We start from the raw sequence: 25,413 nt of genomic DNA, 5'->3' as shown, positions 1-25,413 counted from the left end.
GTACCGTGGATGACAGTGCCATGTATTCGGCTCCGCAAGTTGATAGCGCCACCGTAGGCTGTTTTCTGGTTTTCCAGGATATAACTGGACCATTTTGGGTTAGATTAAAGCAGTAACCGGTTGGTTCCAATTGCGTCCCGATTGTTTCAAGTCATACAAAGTTTTGTTCAATTTACAAACTAGATGCTCACCAGTTTTAGATCCATTCAACCATCGATGTTATGTGCCGCTTCTCCTCACTAGGGTGGTGGGGGCGCTGGAGCCCGTCCCAGCTAACTCTGGGCACCGGGCAAAGGACACCCTGAACTGGTTGACCGGTTTTTGATTCCACTTCAAATCCCTTCCGTTGTTCCATGTGCAACTCACAATCTATGGGAGCGTGTAAATATGTCGTTTTGACATCCATTTGGTGGAGCCTTGGGTTACCTTGCGCGGCTATTTGCATAAGAATCCTCACTGAGGTCATAACAGCAGTTGGGGAGAAGGTTTCCTTATAATCTATGCCTTCTACCTGCCCGTATCCCTTTGCGACATATCCAGCTTTAAAAGTTTCAGGTTTGTAGAGGTTCTCTCTAACCATAAAAACCCAACTTCCCCCCACTGCTTTCTTTCCCTTCGGCAGTAAATACAGGGTGTGTCAATACTAGTGTCAATAAAATTGTTCAAACCAAAAATCTCATTTAATGATGAATCTTCATCCACCATTGCTTTGACCCGTTTTTGGGATATTCCTGAAGAAATTGCCTCTCTATACGTTTTGGGTATTTAAAAAGTGCTCTACGAATATGGTCCACCACCTGTTTATCTTCAATATCTTCTGTTTTACATTGTTAATCTCTAAGATAGGCTGCTGGCCTTCTCTCTCTTACTGGGTAGTGCCCCAACTATCACCTTGACTTCGAGATGGGGCACTATTCCCATTCCTTTCTTATGTATGTCTGTATGTCTGATTGGCTTGGACATCATCATTTGACTTGTGTCTCCGTCCTTTGGCTCGTCCCAGTGGCTTGTACCCATCTCTGGTCCACTGATGCTCGCATTATCGTGTACTCAGTCAGATCGCTCGGCCGATGACGTTTACGGTCTTTGCAGCTCCTCACCTTTGTTTTGATGTCACTGAAAGTCAGGTTCTCCCTCATCGGAGTGATGTGGACCACAAACGGATTACACAAGTCTGATAGTCCCTTTACCTTCACTGCCATTCGAGGGAAGGAAGGTCGCAGTACAAACATATGACACGCGGTCTCCCCTTGTCGGCGTAATGTGCGCGTACAATTGTCAGTGCCTTGCGTCCGTCGCTTCTCGCATGACTGAGGACAAACTTTTACTGTCCAGGACTTGCACCAGTTCAGCATACGCTTGCGCATTCTTCACCATGTTATCCGCTCCGACAACATTGGCTTCCTCCTCGCAATTACAAGTGTGCAAGGATTCTGGTTTCCCACAGCTCGTATGATCACTCGTCACCATCAAACAAAAGCCAATCAAATCGCTGACTAGACATCATACTGGGCCCATAACCTTTCAGATTACCAGTAGTCATCCTACTTGGGGCGTAGTCTGGCAACGGCGCACGATACGTGCTCTCCGTCAGGTCACGCCATAACACACCACTCCAGAAGTCTGAGAGGAGTTTTCTTCAGATTTATTTTGCACATGCGCAGCGGCATTGTATACCCTCATCTGCACCGGCAGTCGATTAGCATAATGAGACTGAAATCACAAGATAACAAGAATCACATGTCCAGTTAAAGCTTATTATGAACCGTAAAAGTTTTCCGTCCGTCTGAAAAATGGGAGTGAGGGGCAATTGCGGAACCTTTCTATTTTTGACCGTTGCTGCCCGGGACCGCTTTACAGACGTACGAGATCGTGGTGCTTATTTCAAGTAAAGATTCCAAAAGAATCTAAGAGTACTCATAAATAAGAGGTAGTGCTCGATCGAATCTCGCATGTACTTGCGTTAGCACACATTTTTTTGGGAGAACTTGACCTTTTTTCCAAAACGAATAAAAATCACAAACCTCGCATGGTATTGTGGGGCTTAATGACTGCAACAATAACCTAGATTTTAACCCCATTCAGTCTTTCATATTACATATGTGCTTGGATTTCCCTTGATTTTGTGTATAGGAGCGATCGATGTGTTTGGAGCAAATTACAGACAATGTTGCCCTCTGAGCTCAAATAGTTCTGTCAGCTAATAATTTGGGTGGTTGCACATTTGAAGATTAAGACTATACTCTTAGGGATCATTTCTATAGTTTTTGACTTGTGAAATGTGTTTCTACTTTGTATGGATCTGCCAACTACGATGACGAGATGAAATATTCCTCCCTGAGCGTGAAGTAGGCATATAGAAATGATTAAATCATATGCTGTCTGTCATTGATGACCGTTCATTGGTCCTTTGTGGGCTTGTGATGGGGGGAATATGTTCAGAGTAGTCGGAAGCTCAACTTCAATGAAACGTCAAAATGAAAGTGTAATGTAATCTATCTAATCACATTTGAATTGAACTTCTACCTTCCCGAGTTAACCATGTGATGGACAATAAAATTCGTAGCCTCCGATGTAAATGACTGTCATGCGCACTCAAAATTATTTCAAAATCGTATACAGTTGTGTGACTTGGCTCAATCATAACTTTCAAAGTGACGAGTGGTTCGAACGCCATCAGGGGCCTAATGGAGACACAACCCTGGACCGAATGAGTTGTTGTTGTCCATCGCGTAGTGTGTCTCGGGCAAATACAGGCTGGTGGTTCCCATTCCCCGAAAGACCAGATTGAGGCTGGTCTCCCGCAGCACGGCAGCTGAGTGGTTAGCGAGCCCGCGGCACAGTTGTGAGGTCATGGATTCAAAATCCAGCCAGTTTGCATGTTCTTCCCGTGCCCGCACGGCTGTCCTGCGGGCATTCCAGTTTCCTCCCACCTTCCAAAACATTCTTGTCAAGTTGTTGGCCCGTCCAAATGGTCCCTGGGTGTGAATGAGCGAGTGAGTTGTCTTGTCTCTGTGTGCCCTGCGACCGGCTGGCAACCAGTTCAGGGTGCCCACTGCCCAAAGTCAGCTGGGATGGCCTCCAGCACCCCCGCGACCCTACCGAGGACAGGCGGTGCAGATAATGGACAGATTATACATCGTGTTTTGTCCTTGTTCATCACTGTTGTTTTAATTTAGTCTCTTGATAATGATGTTGGAATAAGCAATGTTTGTAATCTCTAAATTGGGCCACGTTGTTGGAGTGTGATGTGTTTGTGTCAATAAAGTTTGTTAAAACCATATGGAAGGTGGAAAGGAAGTTTGGGTTGGGACCAAGATATGCTTTCTCTTCATTTCAATTGAGTTATGAATAGGTGCTGTCAAATCCGTTGTAACCTTGCCTGGTTAGAACAGAGAATACTAAACAACAGATACTGTAATGTGCAGTGATGTCCAGCAGGTGGCGTTGTTCCTTTATATCGTGGACCAGTAGTGTTGTTTTGCTTTTACTGTGGGGTTGAAGGATTAATCTTGTTTGTGCCATGAAAAGCGTTCGTTTGAATTTGTTTGCTCTCTTTAAGTTGCATGTTGACTTAATGTTTTAGTGGTGTGTTTTATTTTGCGGGATGAATGTTTTCCTCTTTGTGACGCTATGCATCATGGGAAACTGCTTAAGAATCAAAACCTAAATACTAACTTTAACGTGTTATCTGTTCGTTTGCTGGATTTCCCCGCGCTGCCCTTAGCGTTCACATTCGTGCAGGAGTGACCTTTCCGAGTGTTGTATGTTAACCGTGTAACACTACCGTAGCTGCAGGGGGCGCGCTCGAGTAATAGTTGGTTGCCTTGGCCGTGTACAACTCATACTTACCTGGCAGGGGAGATACCATGATCATGAAGGTGGTTCACCCAGGGTGAGGCTCAGCCATTGCACTCCGGTTGAGCTGACCTCTGCGAATTCCCCAAATGTGGGAATCTCGACTGCATAATTTCTGGTAGTGGGGGACTGCGTTCGCGCTCTCCCCTGATTATTATGTCAATATCAATAGTAATTGCGTTACTTTAGCAATTAAAGTTTCATTTCAGGCTTATCTATAACATGCTATGATGAGAAGTGACCATCCTGCATTGTGACTGATAACGCTCCTGGGTTTTCATGAGAGCCTTTAGTGTTTAGAGTGCATTACAATGGCCATTCCGCACCTGGAACAGGTTGGGACGGTCCTGTCTTTTAGAGATGTCGTTTCATCTGACCTATTTCCAAATGTTCTCCTAAAAAGCCATAGCAAAACACTGTGGAACCAAGTACTTCTTTTGAGCTTAAATTAAAACAAATAATCGACCTCAGTCTCAGGCCCTATCGCGGTTTCGCTACTTTGCGGATTTACACCGTGCATTGTGTTCTGATTCAATAATAGGCACGCTCCGAAGGCTGTGCAATTGGGCAAATAGTTCGAAGCGGTGTGTTCAAAAAAATTAGCAGTGTGGCAACTAATCTCTGAGTTCTTAAATTTTGGGGAAGAAAAAAACAAAACAGGTGCGAATCGGGTGGGCGCCAATTTAAGGCTGATGAAGCCGGCACAGGTTGAACACGTATTTGAGGAAAACGGGTCGTTCAAGAAGGGCAGCACGGCGGCGCAGTGGTTAGCGCGTGTGCGGCACAGTCCTGAGGTCATGAGAGATCGAACCTTCCTGTGTGGAGTTTGCATGTTCTCCCCGTGCTTGCGTAGGTTTCCTCCGGGCACTCCCGTTTCCTCCCACATTCCAAGAACATGCATGTCAGGTTAATTGGCCGGTCCAAATTGTTCCTAGGTCTGAATGAGCGAGTGAGTTGTCTGTCTCTGTGTGCCCCGCGACTGGCCGGCAACCAGTTCAGGGTGTCTCCTGCGCACTGCCCCAAGATAGCTGGGATGGGGTCCAGCACCCCCGCGACCCTACTGAGGATAATGGATGGATGGGGGTCGTTAAAGACACTGCTCCGGAGGACTGCGTTCATTGGTTTAAAAGTTGATTGGAGAAGGATGAACTCATAGAGAGGTAAAAAAATTGTTGGCCGTTGAGCCAGGAAAAACAGAGACGCGTGCAAGAAAACGGAAGATAACTATTAAAATGGACCGGAGAAAAACCAGAATGGCAAAGGCTCAGCCAATGATCAGCTTCAGTCTGCAGTTACCTGTAAGTGGTGTGACCGTGAGAAGACGTCTGCGTAAAGCAAATGTATTTTCAAGAATCCCAGGCAAATATTGAAAAAAAAAAAGGCATGTGCAGAGGAGGTTACAATTCGGCAAAGAACACATCAACTGGCCTAAAGAAAAATGGAGAAACATTTTGTGGACTAATGAAAGTAAAATTGCCCTTTTTGAGTCCAGGGGCCACAGACCGCGTGTGAAACGACACCCAAACTCCGAATTCAAACTTCAGTACACATTGAAGACAGTGAGGCATGGTGGTGCAGGTATCATGGTCCGGGCATGTTTCTCCTTCTCTGGTTTTGGGCCTATTTGTCGCTTAGCAGGGATCATGGATCAGTTTGTGTATGTCAAGATACTTGAAGATGTTATGTTGCCATATGCTGACGAGGACATGCCCTTGAAATGGGTGTTTCCACAAGACAATGATCCCAACCACACCAGTAGACGAGCAAAGTCTTGGTTCCAAACCAATAAAATTCATGTCATGGGGTGGCCAGCCCAATCCCCAGATCCCAATCCGATCGACAACTTCACGAAATACTGTTTGTCAAGCAAAACCAAGAAATGTCAATGAATTGTGGATTGTTGTTAAGCAGTCACGGAGTGAAACAACGACGGAAAGGTGCCACAAGTTGGTTGACTCTATGCCACACAGATGTGAGGCAGTTATAAACAACTGTGGTCATGCAACTAGATATTAGGATTGCTAGATCCTAACTTTTTGGGTAAATACAAAATAGTTTCGAGTTTGTACAGTCGACAGCAGACGCTGCTATTTTTTTAACACAGCCCTTTGAAGTAATTGCCCGATTGCACGGCATGCCTATTATGAATGCTGGATCTTGTTTGTTTCCTGAGAATCTACTGCACCTACTGCTCACTTGTCTGGCATGTAACAATAAAACCTATACTAAAACCTGAGATATTGTGGTTCGTCACACTACACTGCTATGATTTCAAACAGCCCTGCACACGCTCTCTTACTTGCGTCAGACCACCAGTAGGCGCCCTACTTCGGAAGTAGTCTAGCAGCGAGGCACAAAATGTACTCTTCGTTTTACAGTATTGTCAAAATGAACGAGATTTAAAGTTACGCCTATCACCGTATGGTTATCTACAGCTTCCCGATAAATAACAGTTAAACTTTTCACATCTTGGTTTTGTTAGTGGCTTGGTCAGCATGTGAGCCACCGTGTGCTCAGTGGGTCACTACTTGCTTGTAATTTTACCATCAACTTGTGCAGACCGTACAAAATGATATTTTACGTCTATGTGTTTACTGAGTTGCCCACATACCGGGTCTTTAGACAGTTCAATAGTCCCTTGGCTATCTTCATGAATCAAATCTGGTGTGTGCTGTGTTTCCTCATCCACGCCATGAAGTATTGCCCGAGATACATGCTTTCTTGTACCGTGGATGACAGTGCCATGTATTCGGCTCTGCAAGTTGATAGCGCCACCGTAGGCTGTTTTCTGGTTTTCCAGGATATAACTGGACCATTTTGGGTTAGATTAAAGCAGTAACCGGTTGGTTCCAATTGCGTCCCGATTGTTTCAAGTCATACAAAGTTTTGTTCAATTTACAAACTAGATGCTCACCAGTTTTAGATCCATTCAACCATCGATGTTATGTGCCGCTTCTCCTCACTAGGGTGGTGGGGGCGCTGGAGCCCGTCCCAGCTAACTCTGGGCACCGGGCAAAGGACACCCTGAACTGGTTGACCGGTTTTTGATTCCACTTCAAATCCCTTCCGTTGTTCCATGTGCAACTCACAATCTATGGGAGCGTGTAAATATGTCGTTTTGACATCCATTTGGTGGAGCCTTGGGTTACCTTGCGCGGCTATTTGCATAAGAATCCTCACTGAGGTCATAACAGCAGTTGGGGAGAAGGTTTCCTTATAATCTATGCCTTCTACCTGCCCGTATCCCTTTGCGACATATCCAGCTTTAAAAGTTTCAGGTTTGTAGAGGTTCTCTCTAACCATAAAAACCCAACTTCCCCCCACTGCTTTCTTTCCCTTCGGCAGTAAATACAGGGTGTGTCAATACTAGTGTCAATAAAATTGTTCAAACCAAAAATCTCATTTAATGATGAATCTTCATCCACCATTGCTTTGACCCGTTTTTGGGATATTCCTGAAGAAATTGCCTCTCTATACGTTTTGGGTATTTAAAAAGTGCTCTACGAATATGGTCCACCACCTGTTTATCTTCAATATCTTCTGTTTTACATTGTTAATCTCTAAGATAGGCTGCTGGCCTTCTCTCTCTTACTGGGTAGTGCCCCAACTATCACCTTGACTTCGAGATGGGGCACTATTCCCATTCCTTTCTTATGTATGTCTGTATGTCTGATTGGCTTGGACATCATCATTTGACTTGTGTCTCCGTCCTTTGGCTCGTCCCAGTGGCTTGTACCCATCTCTGGTCCACTGATGCTCGCATTATCGTGTACTCAGTCAGATCGCTCGGCCGATGACGTTTACGGTCTTTGCAGCTCCTCACCTTTGTTTTGATGTCACTGAAAGTCAGGTTCTCCCTCATCGGAGTGATGTGGACCACAAACGGATTACACAAGTCTGATAGTCCCTTTACCTTCACTGCCATTCGAGGGAAGGAAGGTCGCAGTACAAACATATGACACGCGGTCTCCCCTTGTCGGCGTAATGTGCGCGTACAATTGTCAGTGCCTTGCGTCCGTCGCTTCTCGCATGACTGAGGACAAACTTTTACTGTCCAGGACTTGCACCAGTTCAGCATACGCTTGCGCATTCTTCACCATGTTATCCGCTCCGACAACATTGGCTTCCTCCTCGCAATTACAAGTGTGCAAGGATTCTGGTTTCCCACAGCTCGTATGATCACTCGTCACCATCAAACAAAAGCCAATCAAATCGCTGACTAGACATCATACTGGGCCCATAACCTTTCAGATTACCAGTAGTCATCCTACTTGGGGCGTAGTCTGGCAACGGCGCACGATACGTGCTCTCCGTCAGGTCACGCCATAACACACCACTCCAGAAGTCTGAGAGGAGTTTTCTTCAGATTTATTTTGCACATGCGCAGCGGCATTGTATACCCTCATCTGCACCGGCAGTCGATTAGCATAATGAGACTGAAATCACAAGATAACAAGAATCACATGTCCAGTTAAAGCTTATTATGAACCGTAAAAGTTTTCCGTCCGTCTGAAAAATGGGAGTGAGGGGCAATTGCGGAACCTTTCTATTTTTGACCGTTGCTGCCCGGGACCGCTTTACAGACGTACGAGATCGTGGTGCTTATTTCAAGTAAAGATTCCAAAAGAATCTAAGAGTACTCATAAATAAGAGGTAGTGCTCGATCGAATCTCGCATGTACTTGCGTTAGCACACATTTTTTTGGGAGAACTTGACCTTTTTTCCAAAACGAATAAAAATCACAAACCTCGCATGGTATTGTGGGGCTTAATGACTGCAACAATAACCTAGATTTTAACCCCATTCAGTCTTTCATATTACATATGTGCTTGGATTTCCCTTGATTTTGTGTATAGGAGCGATCGATGTGTTTGGAGCAAATTACAGACAATGTTGCCCTCTGAGCTCAAATAGTTCTGTCAGCTAATAATTTGGGTGGTTGCACATTTGAAGATTAAGACTATACTCTTAGGGATCATTTCTATAGTTTTTGACTTGTGAAATGTGTTTCTACTTTGTATGGATCTGCCAACTACGATGACGAGATGAAATATTCCTCCCTGAGCGTGAAGTAGGCAGATAGAAATGATTAAATCATATGCTGTCTGTCATTGATGACCGTTCATTGGTCCTTTGTGGACTTGTGATGGGGGGAATATGTTCAGAGTAGTCGGATGCTCAACTTCAATAAAACGTCAAAATGAAAGTGTAATGTAATCTATCTAATCACATTTGAATTGAACTTCTACCTTCCCGAGTTAACCATTTGATGGTCAATAAAATTCGTAGCTCCCGAAGTAAACGACTGTCATGCGCACTCTAAATTATTTCAAAATCATATACAGTTGTGTGACTTGGCTCAATCATAACTTTCAAAGTGACGAGTGGTTCGAAGTACTTATTGATAACAACCACGAACTTCCAGTTGCGTGCGCCATCAGGGGCCTAATGGAGACACAACCCTGGACCGAATGAGTTGTTGTTGTCCATCGCGTAGTGTGTCTCGGGCAAATACAGGCTGGTGGTTCCCATTCCCCGAAAGACCAGATTGAGGCTGGTCTCCCGCAGCACGGCAGCTGAGTAGTTAGCGAGCCCGCGGCACAGTTGTGAGGTCATGGATTCAAAATCCAGCCAGTTTGCATGTTCTTCCCGTGCCCGCACGGCTGTCCTGCGGGCACTCCAGTTTCCTCCCACCTTCCAAAACATTCTTGTCAAGTTGTTGGCCCGTCCAAATGGTCCCTGGGTGTGAATGAGCGAGTGAGTTGTCTTGTCTCTGTGTGCCCTGCGACCGGCTGGCAACCAGTTCAGGGTGCCCACTGCCCAAAGTCAGCTGGGATGGCCTCCAGCACCCCCGCGACCCTACCGAGGACAGGCGGTGCAGATAATGGACAGATTATACATCGTGTTTTGTCCTTGTTCATCACTGTTGTTTTAATTTAGTCTCTTGATAATGATGTTTGAATAAGCAATGTTTGTAATCTCTAAATTGGGCCACGTTGTTGGAGTGTGATGTGTTTGTGTCAATAAAGTTTGTTAAAACCATATGGAAGGTGGAAAGGAAGTTTGGGTTGGGACCAAGATATGCTTCTTCTCTTCATTTCAATTGAGTTATGAATAGGTGCTGTCAAATCCGTTGTAACCTTGCTTGGTTAGAACAGAGAATACTAAACAACAGATACTGTAATGTGCAGTGATGTCCAGCAGGTGGCGTTGTTCCTTTATATCGTGGACCAGTAGTGTTGTTTTGCTTTTACTGTGGGGTTGAAGGATTAATCTTGTTTGTGCCATGAAAAGCGTTCGTTTGAATTTGTTTGCTCTCTTTAAGTTGCATGTTGACTTAATGTTTTAGTGGTGTGTTTTTTTTTTGCGGGATGAATGTTTTCCTCTTTGTGACGCTATGCATCATGGGAAACTGCTTAAGAATCAAAACCTAAATACTAACTTTAACGTGTTATCTGTTCGTTTGCTGGATTTCCCCGCGCTGCCCTTAGCGTTCACATTCGTGCAGGAGTGACCTTTCCGAGTGTTGTATGTTAACCGTGTAACACTACCGTAGCTGCAGGGGGCGCGCTCGAGTAATAGTTGGTTGCCTTGGCCGTGAACAACTCATACTCATCTGGCAGGGGAGATACCATGATCATGAAGGTGGTTGGTGGACGATGTGCGGTTGATGGAGGACGCATCAGGTTAGCACTGCTCGTTCTATGCGTTTATACTGTCATTGGCGTCGGTTTTAAGAGTATTGCTAATTATTAATTTTACAATTCTAACCATTTTAACATAGTTAGAAGTAAAGCAGCCGAGTCCTGCCATGGCCGGGCATTATACCGGCGGGCGGAGACGTAACTGCGTGAGATTCTTGCTCAAAGATGTTGTGGCAATTTCGGAGGGAATGTCAAGGACGGATTTTATTAACAAGTTTGTTGAAAAGATTCTGAAGTTTAAAAAGGAGGAGGTACATGCTGTCATAAAAATGACTTCTGGCAAAGGCTTTGATGTGAGTTTTGAAACGGCAGCTCTTTATCAAGAGTTTTGGAATCGCTTTGAGGGAGTGAGGTCCCAGTTTTCAGGATTTACAGTGGAGAAGCTGACTGATAATACTAACAAGATTGTCGTTGTTAGAATGTTTAGTGAAATGATCAGTGCTGATGACGTCTGTTATTGGTTGAGTAGATACTGCTCAGTAAAAGGCCAGGCTATGAAGGTGAGGTGTGAGAAAGGCTATTGGAATGGTGCCTGGAGGGTACCAGTCCAACTACGGCAAGATCCTCAGGGCTTTCAGGGACTGAAACAAATTCCGTCGACTATATTCCTGGGGGAAAACCGTGGCTTTATCCACTATCAAGGGCAACCGAAACTCTGTCGCAAATGTGGTGAGCATGGGCATCTGGCTGAGGTATGTGATCGAATTTTTTGTGGAAAGTGCAGAACAATTGGACATTCCTTTGAGGAATGTAGCAATAGCAGAAAATGCAATCTCTGTGGAGAAACGAATCACCTCTTTAGAAACTGCCCGAATTCGTTTGCTAACAAATTGAAAGCTAGGAAGGCAGTTAACAAAGACAACAAAGACAATGAAATGATGTCAGACAACATAGATAATGAAATGAATAAATGTCACAAAGACAATGAAGTGAATAAAGATAACAAAGACAATGAAATTAATAAAGTCATGGAAATACAAAATGAAAATGAACAAGAAATTAATGAAGTTATAGAAATACCCAATGAAGATGAACAGGAAATGAATAAAGTTATGGAAATACCCAATGAAATTGATCAAGAAATGCACAAAGAAATTGGACAAGACAAACAAATTGAAAAAACAGATGTACCTACCAAAACCCCTGGAGCAGAGACCAGAGAATCAAAATTGAAACAGGAAGAACCTGGAAATTCTAATTCGATTTCTCATAAAATACCTGAATTTGGACATGACAAACGAATAGAAAAAGCAACTGCCACTCCGAAAACACATATTAATCAGGAAGGGCCTGGAAGAGAGTTCAAATTAGCAAATTTGTTTGCTACGCCATTGCCGGGATTTGGAGAAGACAAACAAATCGAAAAGGCGAATGACTCTCCAAAAACCCATACGGGCACTGGAAAGAGGAGTAAAAGTAAGACAAAATTGGGAGTGGTGAAAAAACCAGAAACAAAGATAAGAGATTTAGAAGAAAGCCGATTGCCGGTGAATAAGCCCACAAGGGAACTGTATGAAGTTGAGACGGAGGAAGTCGGGGAGGGAAAAAACCTGACCCTTAGTGGGCAAGGAAGTAAGAGACCCCTTGATAGGTCCTCTGGCTCACCCCCTAACCCAGAAAAAAGGGGAAGACCTGGAACCACAGACAGAGAGTCAGAGGGTCCCAGAGTTTTCCCCGGTGAGTCTCAAAATGAGGTACTACTCTTAAGTGATGTGTCTGACACAGGTGACACTCTCGATGATCTCGATGATCACCAAAGAATGGACTCAGATCCCCCAGTTTTGTCTAACTAGTTTAAATACTTTTACAACAATTATGAACATTACATTCTCTACTATCAATGTGAGAAGTGTGAGATCAAAGGTTAAGGCTCACAGTGTTTTATCGTTCTTAAAAACTATCAGAACGGATGTGTTTTTACTACAGGAATGCTGCATCCCCTTTCTAAAAAATTATAAACAGTGGGAAGAGATTTGGCCATATCCGTCATTATGGAGTGGCTCGAATGAAAACCGTAACGATGGGGTAGCCATTTTAATAAACAACCCTCAACTCATCATAAAGGGGAGTACTGTGATGAGAGACGGACGCGCAATCTTAGCAAGACTTTCTTATATAGGGAATGATTTTAACCTCATTAACATATACGGCCATGCCGACAGACAACTCAGGTACGAACTTTTAGAGGACATCCAGTCGCATATGCTAGGCCATCAACCACTAATCGTGGGAGATTTTAATTGCATCTTAAGTAGGAAGGATAGAAAGAGGAATGATGAGGAGTTTAAAGTAGATAAAACATCAACTTTATTACAAGACATGTGCCGGACATTTAAACTGGTGGACTGTTTCAAATCCATACATCCAGGAGAGGAGGGCTTCACCTGGTTCAGTAGTGACAATGCCAGAGCCTCTCGAATAGACTACATATTTACGAGGGGTTTAGCACAGAGTGATGCAAGATTAATTCCAGTTTTTTTTTCGGATCACTTGCTACTGTCCTGCTCTTTCTCATTTCCTTCAGGTATGACTGTTGGGAAGGGTTTGTGGAAGTTAAACTGCTCCCTGCTGGAGGATGAGGCTCTAGCCGCACAATACAGGGAGCTGTACAAAGACTGGCAGACCCTTCAAGACTCGTATGATTCACGAGCACAATGGTGGGAAATGACAAAGAAACGAACACAGACCTTTTTTAAAAATGCAGGGAAAAACAAGAAACTCAAAGAGATGAAACGCATGTCGGGACTACAAAGAAGACTCCAACGCTATTTCATCCTAACAGAAAAGGGGATGGACTTTAATGATGAAATCAAAGAAACCAAACAAGAACTAAACGCTTTGGCGGAAATAAAGAGCAAAGGCATCATAATAAGAAGCAGAGAAAGAGAAATAGAAGAAGGGGAAAAATGTACACGCTACTTTTTTAAAAAAATTATGGGCAAAAATGAGGGGATTTTTAAACTTCAAAACGAAAACGGGCAAATAACAAAGGAAAGTAGTGAAATAACCAGATTGGTCGAAGACTACTACAAAAAATTATTTGAAAAGAAAGAAACATATGAGAATGAAATGGGGCATGTATTAGATCATATTTCAAGATCAGTGCGTCAAGACCCCTTTTTAACATCGGACTTTACCCTAGACCAACTGAATGATTGCATAAAGACTATGAAAAAAGGCAAATCACCCGGGGAGGACGGACTCAACCTCGAATTTTACCGGACTTTTTGGGATATTTTAGCACCAGATCTGTTAACTGTTTTTAACGAATTTTCCAGTCGAGACCATATGCCAGACAGTTTCAGAATCGGGATAGTTACTCTATTGCACAAAAAAGGAGACAAAATTGACTTAAAAAACTGGCGACCCATAACGCTTTTAAACGTGGACTGTAAAATTTTCAGCAAGCTTCTAGCAACACGAATGTCTGTTGTCTTGGGAGACTTGGTTGATCCAGACCAAACCTGTGCCATTGTGGGAAGGAAGATCAGCGACAGTCTCATGCTGATCCGTGACACCATTTGTTATGCAAGAGACAGAAACATGCGACTAGCGGTCCTAAACCTAGACTTTGAAAAAGCCTTTGATCGAGTCTCGCACCAATACCTCTTCAGGGTATTGCAAAAATGTGGTTTTCCCCAAAAATACATCAATTGGGTAGGACTGCTATACCGAGACATCTACAGCAAATTCATGATTAACGGGAATTTATCGGAAGCAATCGAGATCAACTGCGGTGTACGTCAAGGTTGCCCTATGTCTCCCCTTCTCTATGTTCTTTGCATTGAACCTTTGGCACAAATGTTAAGAAAAGATAGATTTGTCGAAGGCATCAATATCCCAGGAAGTGGGGGACAAATTACCAAGTGTGTTTTGTACATGGATGATTTTAATATTTTGTGTACTGACCGCGCATCTGTTGAAAGAGCCCTTGACTTGACTGACCTGTTTGGGAGGGCGTCTGGGTCAAGGCTAAATAGAGAAAAATCACAAGTGAAGTTTTATGGAATGTGGAAAGAGACAGAAAAGGCAGGACTCCCGCTGACGGTGTTAAAGACAGACCAGAAAATCCTAGGGATAAAATTCAATGCGGATGGAGGAGGCGAGACCAACTGGGATGACGTGACAAGGAAAGTTAAGCAAAAACTTGTTTTTTGGTCACTAAGAAAACTGACAATAGAGGGGAAGGTCCTAATCATCAAAGCGATCATCCTCCCAATGCTTTTGTCAATCAGTTTAATTTTTATGCCTAAAAGAAACGTGCTGTTACAACTGGACAGAGCCATCTTTCGCTTTGTCTGGGGCTCAAAGTGGGAAAGGATAAAAAGAGATACAATGAAAAAGAAAAAGGAAAAAGGGGGGAAAGGAGTGCCTGACCTCCAGCTTTTCCTGGGAAGCAAATATGTCTCTCTCCACTTCCAAAACGCTGTGGGCCCACCCAACAACCCGAAAAGTCAAGCAATGACCCGGTCTTGGATGGGCTCATATTTGCGGAAGCTAAAGCTTGTACCAAACAATCGTTTGATTCCAGTTTCATTTAACTTGCCGCCAACACATCTCTTTATTCGGGTTTTTTTGAAGAAGTTTGATTTGGAAGCACAAGAATGTCACGCTTTGCAAAACCACAGGGCCCTTATTGCTATTGTGCAAGAGCGAGCTACAGTAAGCCCTGTGCGGGGGCTTGCGTTTGGCGAATCCACAACGGTTTGGAGCAACGTCAATCATCCTGCCCTCCCAAACAGACTACGAGACTTGTCATGGATGGTGGCTCATGAAGTTCTCCCAGTCAGAGCTGTAATGCACCACCGAGGAATGTCAGCGACTTCGACGTGCCCTCGACCTGGCTGTGGCGCCCAGGAGTCGGTGAGGCACCTTTTTTGTGAGTGCAGCGCTGCCAAGGTCTTGTGGACAATGGCAGAACAACTAGGAAAGTTCCCGGACTTGCCAGCAGGAGAGGTCCCTGATGCACAGTACGTGCTTTACGGGGTGAGTCGGTCGAGGAGGCATCGGAACGACTTTGCCAGGGACTGGCTCACTCTCGCCGCCATCAAGGACGCCATCTGGACCTCCAGAAACCTGCTGGTATGGAGGTGCAGGCAGATCCCCCCCGTGGCTGTGCTCCAAATGGCTGCAGATACCATACAATCTGCGAGCGGCGGGCCTAGGACGCAGCCATAAAGAAGACTCGTCTGTACCCACCCGGAGGGGGGAGCCGGAGCTACGCTGTGGGAGTCCCTGCAGCAACGGCCTGGGTTGTGGAACCCAGAAGGGAGAGGACCCACGCAGAAGGGAAAGGACCCACACAGAGGACTGGAAGAATGCTGCTTGGGAGGGTGGGATGGCAGAGCTATGCCCTTGCACAATAGTATTGCCTTTTACACGCTGGTTAACTACTGTTAAAAGAAAATAACTCTGAAATTGTTTAATTGATGTTGGAAATGTCAGGAAAAAATGTTAAAACGTCATATCGTCACGTCATATTGTCAAATATAAAAAAATTGTGAATATGCTTGATGGCTGTTTTGCTGCTGTTGGTGTCAGTGGATTTGTTCAGACCGAGGACAATCGACTTTGGCCTGGACGGATCTATTGACAATAACAAAGATGTTATATAATGAAATTGTGAATATGTTTGATTTTCGAGAAGGTTTGTTCAAACCTCACTTTGTGTTTGCTGTTAAAAACGTAATATTGGAATATAATATTGTGAATGTGCTTAATTGCTGTTGAGATTGTCATGATTGTTTTCTGTTTTTAGTGTCAATAAATTTGTTCAAACCAAAAAAGGTGGTTGGTGGACGCATCAGGTTAGCACTGCTCGTTCTATGCGTTTATACTGTCATTGGCGTCGGTTTTAAGAGTATTGTTAATTATTAATTTTACAATTCTAACCATTTTAACATAGTTAGAAGTAAAGCAGCCGAGTCCTGCCATGGCCGGGCATTATACCGGCGGGCGGAGACGTAACTGCGTGAGATTCTTGCTCAAAGATGTTGTGGCAATTTCGGAGGGAATGTCAAGGACGGATTTTATTAACAAGTTTGTTGAAAAGATTCTGAAGTTTATAAAGGAGGAGGTACATGCTGTCATAAAAATGACTTCTGGCAAAGGCTTTGATGTGAGTTTTGAAACGGCAGCTCTTTATCAAGAGTTTTGGAATCGCTTTGAGGGAGTGAGGTCCCAGTTTTCAGGATTTACAGTGGAGAAGCTGACTGATATTACTAACAAGATTGTCGTTGTTAGAATGTTTAGTGAAATGATCAGTGCTGATGACGTCTGTTATTGGTTGAGTAGATACTGCTCAGTAAAAGGCCAGGCTATGAAGGTGAGGTGTGAGAAAGGCTATTGGAATGGTGCCTGGAGGGTACCAGTCCAACTACGGCAAGATCCTCAGGGCTTTCAGGGAATGAAACAAATTCCGTCGACTATATTCCTGGGGGAAAACCGTGGCTTTATCCACTATCAAGGGCAACCGAAACTCTGTCGCAAATGTGGTGAGCATGGGCATCTGGCTGAGGTATGTGATCGAATTTTTTGTGGAAAGTGCAGAACAATTGGACATTCCTTTGAGGAATGTAGCAATAGCAGAAAATGCAATCTCTGTGGAGAAACGAATCACCTCTTTAGAAACTGCCCGAATTCGTTTGCTAACAAATTGAAAGCTAGGAAGGCAGTTAACAAAGACAACAAAGACAATGAAATGATGTCAGACAACATAGATAATGAAATGAATAAATGTCACAAAGACAATGAAGTGAATAAAGATAACAAAGACAATGAAATTAATAAAGTCATGGAAATTCAAAATGAAAATGAACAAGAAATTAATGAAGTTATAGAAATACCCAATGAAGATGAACAGGAAATGAATAAAGTTATGGAAATACCCAATGAAATTGATCAAGAAATGCACAAAGAAATTGGACAAGACAAACAAATTGAAAAAACAGATGTACCTACCAAAACCCCTGGAGCAGAGACCAGAGAATCAAAATTGAAACAGGAAGAACCTGGAAATTCTAATTCGATTTCTCATAAAATACCTGAATTTGGACATGACAAACGAATAGAAAAAGCAACTGCCACTCCGAAAACACATACTAATCAGGAAGGGCCTGGAAGAGAGTTCAAATTAGCAAATTTGTTTGCTACGCCATTGCCGGGATTTGGAGAAGTCAAACAAATCGAAAAGGCGAATGACTCTCCAAAAACCCATACGGGCACTGGAAAGAGGAGTAAAAGTAAGACAAAATTGGGAGTGGTGAAAAAAACAGAAACAAAGAGAAGAGATTTAGAAGAAAGCCGATTGCCGGTGAATAAGCCCACAAGGGAACTGTATGAAGTTGAGACGGAGGAAGTCGGGGAGGGAAAAAATCTGACCCTTAGTGGGCAAGGAAGTAAGAGACCCTTTGATAGGTCCTCTGGCTCACCCCCTAACCCAGAAAAAAGGGGAAGACCTGGAACCACAGACAGAGAGTCAGAGGGTCCCAGAGTTTTCCCCGGTGAGTCTCAAAATGAGGTACTACTCTTAAGTGATGTGTCTGACACAGGTGACACTCTCGATGATCTCGATGATCACCAAAGAATGGACTCAGATCCCCCGGTTTTGTCTAACTAGTTTCAATACTTTAACAACAATTATGAACATTACATTCTCTACTATCAATGTGAGAAGTGTGAGATCAAAGGTTAAGGCTCACAGTGTTTTATCGTTCTTAAAAACTATCAGAACGGATGTGTTTTTACTACAGGAATGCTGCATCCCCTTTCTAAAAAATTATAAACAGTGGGAAGAGATTTGGCCATATCCGTCATTATGGAGTGGCTCGAATGAAAACCGTAACGATGGGGTAGCCATTTTAATAAACAACCCTCAACTCATCATAAAGGGGAGTACTGTGATGAGAGACGGACGCGCAATCTTAGCAAGACTTTCTTATATAGGGAATGATTTTAACCTCATTAACATATACGGCCATGCCGACAGACAACTCAGGTACGAACTTTTAGAGGACATCCAGTCGCATATGCTAGGCCATCAACCACTAATCGTGGGAGGAGATTTTAATTGCATCCTAAGTAGGAAGGATAGAAAGAGGAATGATGAGGAGTTTAAAGTAGATAAAACATCAACTTTATTACAAGACATGTGCCGGACATTTAAACTGGTGGACTGTTTCAAATCCATACATCCAAGAGAGGAGGGCTTCACCTGGTTCAGTAGTGACAATGCCAGAGCCTCTCGAATAGACTACATATTTACGAGGGGTTTAGCACAGAGTGATGCAAGATTAATTCCAGTTTTTTTTTCGGATCACTTGCTACTGTCCTGCTCTTTCTCATTTCCTTCAGGTATGACTGTTGGGAAGGGTTTGTGGAAGTTAAACTGCTCCCTGCTGGAGGATGAGGCTCTAGCCGCACAATACAGGGAGCTGTACAAAGACTGGCAGACCCTTCAAGACTCGTATGATTCACGAGCACAATGGTGGGAAATGACAAAGAAACGAACACAGACCTTTTTTAAAAATGCAGGGAAAAACAAGAAACTCAAAGAGATGAAACGCATGTCGGGACTACAAAGAAGACTCCAACGCTATTTCATCCTAACAGAAAAGGGGATGGACTTTAATGATGAAATCAAAGAGACCAAACAAGACCTAAACGCTTTGGCGGAAATAAAGAGCAAAGGCATCATAATAAGAAGCAGAGAAAGAGAAATAGAAGAAGGGGAAAAATGTACACGCTACTTTTTTTAAAAAATTATGGGCAAAAATGAGGGGATCTTTAAACTTCAAAACGAAAACGGGCAAATAACAAAGGAAAGTAGTGAAATAACCAGATTGGTCGAAGACTACTACAAAAAATTATTTGAAAAGAAAGAAACATATGAGAATGAAATGGGGCATGTATTAGATCATATTTCAAGATCAGTGCGTCAAGACCCCTTTTTAACATCGGACTTTACCCAAGACCAACTGAATGATTGCATAAAGACTATGAAAAAAGGCAAATCACCCGGGGAGGACGGACTCAACCTCGAATTTTACCGGACTTTTTGGGATATTTTAGCACCAGATCTGTTAACTGTGTTTAACGAATTTTCCAGTCGAGACCATATGCCAGACAGTTTCAGAATCGGGATAGTTACTCTATTGCACAAAAAAGGAGACAAAATTGACTTAAAAAACTGGCGACCCATAACGCTTTTAAACGTGGACTGTAAAATTTTCAGCAAGCTTCTAGCAACACGAATGTCTGTTGTCTTGGGAGACTTGGTTGATCCAGACCAAACCTGTGCCATTGTGGGAAGGAAGATCAGCGACAGTCTCATGCTGATCCGTGACACCATTTGTTATGCAAGAGACAGAAACATGCGACTAGCGGTCCTAAACCTAGACTTTGAAAAAGCCTTTGATCGAGTCTCACACCAATACCTCTTCAGGGTATTGCAAAAATGTGGTTTTCCCCAAAAATACATCAATTGGGTAGGACTGCTCTACCGAGACATCTACAGCAAATTCATGATTAACGGGAATTTATCGGAAGCAATCGAGATCAACTGCGGTGTACGTCAAGGTTGCCCTATGTCTCCCCTTCTCTATGTTCTTTGCATTGAACCTTTGGCACAAATGTTAAGAAAAGATAGATTTGTCGAAGGCATCAATATCCCAGGAAGTGGGGGACAAATTACCAAGTGTGTTTTGTACATGGATGATTTTAATATTTTGTGTACTGACCGCGCATCTGTTGAAAGAGCCCTTGACTTGACTGACCTGTTTGGGAGGGCGTCTGGGTCAAGGCTAAATAGAGAAAAATCACAAGTGAAGTTTTATGGAATGTGGAAAGATACAGAAAAGGCAGGACTCCCGCTGACGGTGTTAAAGACAGACCAGAAAATCCTAGGGATAAAATTCAATGCGGATGGCGTGACAAGGAAAGTTAAGCAAAAACTTGTTTTTTGGTCGCTAAGAAAACTGACAATAGAGGGGAAGGTCCTAATCATCAAAGCGATCATCCTCCCAATGCTTTTGTCAATCAGTTTAATTTTTATGCCTAAAAGAAACGTGCTGTTACAACTGGACCGAGCCATCTTTCGCTTTGTCTGGGGCTCAAAGTGGGAAAGGATAAAAAGAGATACAATGAAAAAGAAAAAGGAAAAAGGGGGGAAAGGAGTGCCTGACCTCCAGCTTTTCCTGGGAAGCAAATATGTCTCTCTCCACTTCCAAAACGCTGTGGGCCCACCCAACAACCCGAAAAGTCAAGCAATGACCCGTTTTTGGATGGGCTCATATTTGCGGAAGCTAAAGCTTGTACCAGACAATCGTTTGATTCCAGTTTCGTTTAACTTGCCACCAACACATCTCTTTATTCGGGATTTTTTGAAGAAGTTTGATTTGGAAACACAAGAATGTCACATTTTACAAAACCACAGGGCCCTTATTGCTATTGTGCAAGAGCGAGCTACAGTAAGCCCTGTGCGGGGGCTTGCGTTTGGCGAATCCACAACGGTTTGGAGCAACGTCAATCATCCTGCCCTCCCAAACAGACTACGAGACTTGTCATGGATGGTGGCTCATGAAGTTCTCCCAGTCAGAGCTGTAATGCACCACCGAGGAATGTCAGCGACTTCGACGTGCCCTCGACCTGGCTGTGGCGCCCAGGAGTCGGTGAGGCACCTTTTTTGTGAGTGCAGCGCTGCCAAGGTCTTGTGGACAATGGCCGAACAACTAGGAAAGTTCCCGGACTTGCCAGCAGGAGAGGTCCCTGATGCACAGTACGTGCTTTACGGGGTGAGTCGGTCGAGGAGGCATCGGAACGACTTTGCCAGGGACTGGCTCACTCTCGCTGCCATCAAGGACGCCATCTGGACCTCCAGAAACCTGCTGGTATGGAGGTGCAGGCAGATCCCCCCCGTGGCTGTGCTCCAAATGGCTGCAGATACCATAAAATCTGCGAGCGGCGGGCCTAGGACGCAGCCATAAAGAAGACTCGTCTGCACCCACCCGGAGGGGGGAGCCGGAGCTACACTGTGGGAGTCCCGGCAGCAACGGCCTGGGTTGTGGAACCCAGAAGGGAGAGGACCCACGCAGAAGGGAAAGGACCCACACAGAGGACTGGAAGAATGCTGCTTGGGAGGGTGGGATGGCAGAGCTATGCCCTTGCACAATAGTATTGCCTTTTACACGCTGGTTAACTACTGTTAAAAGAAAATAACTCTGAAATTGTTTAATTAATGTTGAAAATGTCAGGAAAAAATGATAAAAAGTCATATCGTCACGTCATATTGTCAAATATAAAAAAAATGTGAATATGCTTGATGGCTGTGTTTTGCTGCTGTTGGTGTCGGTGGATTTGTTCAGACCGAGGACAATCGACTTTGGCCTGGACGGATCTATTGACACTAACAAAGATGTTATATAATGAAATTGTGAATATGTTTGATTTTCGAGAAGGTTTGTTCAAACCTCACTTTGTGTTTGCTGTTAAAAACGTAATATTGGAATATAATATTGTGAATGTGCTTAATTGCTGTTGAGATTGTCATGATTGTTTTCTGTTTTTAGTGTCAATAAATTTGTTCAAACCAAACCAAAAAAAGGTGGTTCACCCAGGGTGAGGCTCAGCCATTGCACTCCGGTTGAGCTGACCTCTGCGAATTCCCCAAATGTGGGAATCTCGACTGCATAATTTCTGGTAGTGGGGGACTGCGTTCGCGCTCTCCCCTGATTTTAATGTCAATATCAATAGTAAGTGCGTTACTTTAATAATTAAAATTTCATTTTAGGCCTATCTATAACATGCTATGATGAGAAGTGACCATCCTGCATAGTGACTGATAATTCTCCTGGGTTTTCATGAGAGCCTTTAGTGTTTAGAGTGCATTACAATGGCCATTCCGCACCTGGAACAGGTTGGGACGGTCCTGTCTTTTAGAGATGTCGTTTCATCTGACCTATTTCCAAATGTTCTCCTAAAAAGCCATAGCAAAACACTGTGGAACCAAGTACTTCTTTTGAGCTTAAATTAAAACAAATAATCGACCTCAGTCTCAGGCCCTATCGCGGTTTCGCTACTTTGCGGATTTACACCGTGCATTGTGTTCTGATTCATAATAGGCACGCTCCGAAGGCTGTGCAATTGGGCAAATAGTTCGAAGCGGTGTGTTCAAAAAAATTAGCAGTGTGGCAACTAATCTCTGAGTTCTTAAATTTTGGGGAAGAAAAAAACAAAACAGGTGCGAATCGGGTAGGCGCCAATTTAAGGCTGATGAAGCCGGCACAGGTTGAACACGTATTTGAGGAAAACGGGTCCTTCAAGAAGGGCAGCACGGCGGCGCAGTGGTTAGCGCGTGTGCGGCACAGTCCTGAGGTCATGAGAGATCGAACCTTCCTGTGTGGAGTTTGCATGTTCTCCCCGTGCTTGCGTAGGTTTCCTCCGGGCACTCCGGTTTCCTCCCACATTCCAAGAACATGCATGTCAGGTTAATTGGCCGGTCCAAATTGTTCCTAGGTCTGAATGAGCGAGTGAGTTGTCTGTCTCTGTGTGCCCCGCGACTGGCCGGCAACCAGTTCAGGGTGTCTCCTGCGCACTGCCCCAAGATAGCTGGGATGGGGTCCAGCACCCCCGCGACCCTACTGAGGATAATGGATGGATGGGGGTCGTTAAAGACACTGCTCCGAAGGACTGCGTTCATTGGTTTAAAAGTTGATTGGAGAAGGATGAACTCATAGAGAGGTAAAAAAATTGTTGGCCGTTGAGCCAGGAAAAACAGAGACGCGTGCAAGAAAACGGAACATAACTATTAAAATGGACCGGAGAAAAACCAGAATGGCAAAGGCTCAGCCAATGATCAGCTTCAGTCTGCAGTTACCTGTAAGTGGTGTGACCGTGAGAAGACGTCTGCGTAAAGCAAATGTATTTTCAAGAATCCCAGGCAAATATTGAAAAAAAAAAAGGCATGTGCAGAGGGGGTTTGGGGTTTTTAAGAGTTATTGATCTATCTTCGTTATTCATTATCCATTATCCGTTATCGGTAAGTTCATAATACGCTACAAAGCCTAGGAGCCGGGACACTTACTCTCAGCCAAAAGGCCAAGCTAAGGTCCTAGCCCTAAGGCCTTGCTGCGATCATTGCGAATGCACCGTTCCCGGAGGTACTGCAATACCGGGCCGATGCGTAGAGTGGACAGAGCAAGCTCTTATTCCATCTCCGGATTGCAAAAACAAAGATCATGGCAAAGGGCCAAGCTAAGGTCCTGGCATCAAGGCCAAGACCGCGGCCGTAAACTTCTAGGCCAAGCTAAGGATCTAGCATCAAAGGTTACAATTCGGCAAAGAACACATCAACTGGCCTAAAGAAAAATGTAGAAACATTTTGTGGACTTATGAAAGTAAAATTGCCCTTTTTGAGTCCAGGGGCCACAGACCGCGTGTGAAACGACACCCAAACTCCGAATTCAAACTTCAGTACACATTGAAGACAGTGAGGCATGGTGGTGCAGGTATCATGGTCTGGGCATGTTTCTCCTACTCTGGTTTTGGGCCTATTTGTCGCATAGCAGGGATCATGGATCAGTTTGTGTATGTCAAGATACTTGAAGATGTTATGTTGCCATATGCTGACGAGGACATGCCCTTGAAAAGGGTGTTTCCACAAGACAATGGTCCCAACCACACCAGTAGACGAGTCTTGGTCTTGGTTCCAAACCAATAAAATTCATGTCATGGGGTGGCCAGCCCAATCCCCAGATCCCAATCCGATCGACAACTTCACGAAATACTGTTTGTCAAGCAAAACCAAGAAATGTCAATGAATTGTGGATTGTTGTTAAGCAGTCACGGAGTGAAACAACGACGGAAAGGTGCCACAAGTTGGTTGACTCTATGCCACACAGATGTGAGGCAGTTTTAAATAGGAATGACGAAGTTATATACTATCTGCTGTTGATGACCGTTCATTGGTCCTTTATGGACTTGCGATGGGAGGAATATAACCAGAGTAGCTGGAGGATCAATTTGTATAATGTGTCGTATGGATTTGTCGTTATTGTGATGTATCTAACTGAGATTGAATTGTGCATTTACCTCTCTCTGTTATTATTGAGTAAATAATGGTGAAATTTGTAGGTTTAGTTCTAATGAGTGCAGTGCGTACTTGAAATTATTACCAATTTGTATATAATTGTGTGACTTAGCTCTAATACGATATTCAAAGTGTCAAACGCTGTTGATTGAAAATAGGCAGTCATGTTTCAAAGCTCTTATTGATAATAACTACTAACATCCAATTGCGTGTGTCATCAGTGGACTAAAGGAGACACAATCCTGGACAGAGTGAGTTGTTGTTGGCCATCATGTAGTGTGTCTTGGGCAAATACCGGCTGGTGGTTCCCATTCCCCGGAAGACCAGATTGAGGCTTGGAAAGGAAGTTCTGGTTGGGGACAAGATTTGCTTCTTCTTTTCTTTTCAATTGGGTCATGAATAGGTGCTGCCAAATCAGTTGTAACCTTGCCTGGTTAGAAAAGAGAGAAAACTAAACAACAGATACTATAATGTGCAGTGATGTCCAGCAGGCGGTGTTGTTCCTTTATATCATGGACCAGTAGTGTTGTTTTTACTGTGCGGTTGAAGGATTACTCTTGTTTGTGCCATGAAAAAACGAATGTGTTTTCTTTAAGTTGCATGTTGACTTAATGTTTTAGTGGTGTGTTTTATTTTGCGGGATGAATGTTGTTGTTTTCCTCTTTGTGTCGCTGTGCATGATTTTTTTTTTCTTTTTTTTTTTTTTTTTTTCCAACATGGCGGCGCGACTACTACACGCAGCGGCTTGTGTCCCTCCAGTAAATCTTT

General features: G+C 43.8%; 1 protein-coding gene, 3 non-coding genes and 2 pseudogenes across 6 annotated transcripts in view; 5 read left to right on the top strand and 1 right to left on the bottom strand.

Moving 5' to 3' along the window:
- The window catches only part of dnajc6 (DnaJ (Hsp40) homolog, subfamily C, member 6), a 105,440-nt gene that overhangs the window by 9,544 nt on the left and 70,483 nt on the right, over positions 1-25,413 (top strand). The window lies entirely within an intron of this gene.
- On the top strand, positions 2,234-2,448 carry LOC148355163 (small nucleolar RNA U3). Its single transcript, XR_015852351.1, has one exon. It is a non-coding gene; the product is annotated as a small nucleolar RNA U3 (small nucleolar RNA).
- LOC148355162 (U1 spliceosomal RNA) lies at positions 3,845-4,008 on the top strand. Its single transcript, XR_015852336.1, has one exon. It is a non-coding gene; the product is annotated as a U1 spliceosomal RNA (small nuclear RNA).
- On the top strand, positions 8,815-9,029 carry LOC148355161 (small nucleolar RNA U3). The gene has a single exon (XR_015852350.1). It is a non-coding gene; the product is annotated as a small nucleolar RNA U3 (small nucleolar RNA).
- Positions 22,145-22,288, top strand: LOC148355160 (U1 spliceosomal RNA; annotated as a pseudogene).
- LOC148355159 (U2 spliceosomal RNA) lies at positions 23,695-23,843 on the bottom strand (annotated as a pseudogene).

Source organism: Urocampus carinirostris, chromosome 12 (genome assembly GCF_059441175.1).
Source record: "Urocampus carinirostris isolate Australia breed hairy pipefish chromosome 12, RoL_Ucar_1.0, whole genome shotgun sequence".
NCBI lineage: Eukaryota > Metazoa > Chordata > Actinopteri > Syngnathiformes > Syngnathidae > Urocampus > Urocampus carinirostris.
This window is presented reverse-complemented; position numbering and strand designations above follow the sequence as displayed.